The sequence below is a fragment of the Wasmannia auropunctata genome, unplaced genomic scaffold (genome assembly GCF_000956235.1).
Source record: "Wasmannia auropunctata unplaced genomic scaffold, wasmannia.A_1.0 LD336054.1, whole genome shotgun sequence".
Classification (NCBI taxonomy): domain Eukaryota; kingdom Metazoa; phylum Arthropoda; class Insecta; order Hymenoptera; family Formicidae; genus Wasmannia; species Wasmannia auropunctata.
This window is the reverse complement of record NW_012026836.1, coordinates 112143-112597: the sequence shown is the minus strand read 5'-3', so window position 1 is coordinate 112597 and position 455 is coordinate 112143. Positions and strand designations below refer to the sequence as shown.

The 455-nt window shown below is 23.5% G+C and overlaps 1 protein-coding gene across 1 annotated transcript in view; it reads right to left on the bottom strand.

Moving 5' to 3' along the window:
• LOC105450902 overlaps positions 1-455 on the bottom strand; it is a 17013-nt gene that overhangs the window by 5305 nt on the left and 11253 nt on the right. The window lies entirely within an intron of this gene.

Below are 455 nucleotides of genomic sequence, written 5' to 3'. Positions count from 1 at the left end.
TTTTTAGCGATTAAGTGATCCTTCAATTTTGGCGCCAAACGTATTTCAATATTTTAATATCAGATTGATGATTTTATGATTTGTTTAAGAAATTATTAATTTCTATTGTCCGTTTTAATAAAAATCACAATTAATACGCGATAGAGAATATTTAATTAAATGTAGTTGGATAAGGAACAATTAAAAAATAAAATAACGAATAAGAAAAAAAAACGTGTTTATAATAAAATATGAAAATGAAAAGAATAAAGATAGGAAGAATAGAAGAAATTTAAATTAATTAATAGGGAATGAAAGAGAAAAAGAGAGTATTTCAATATTTTAATATTAGATTGACCATTTCATGATTTGTTCAAGAGATTATTATTTTCTCTGGTCCGTTTTAATAAAAATCACAATTAATACGCGATGGAGAATGTACACTTCTCAACAAAATTAAAGCATCACTTACTCTA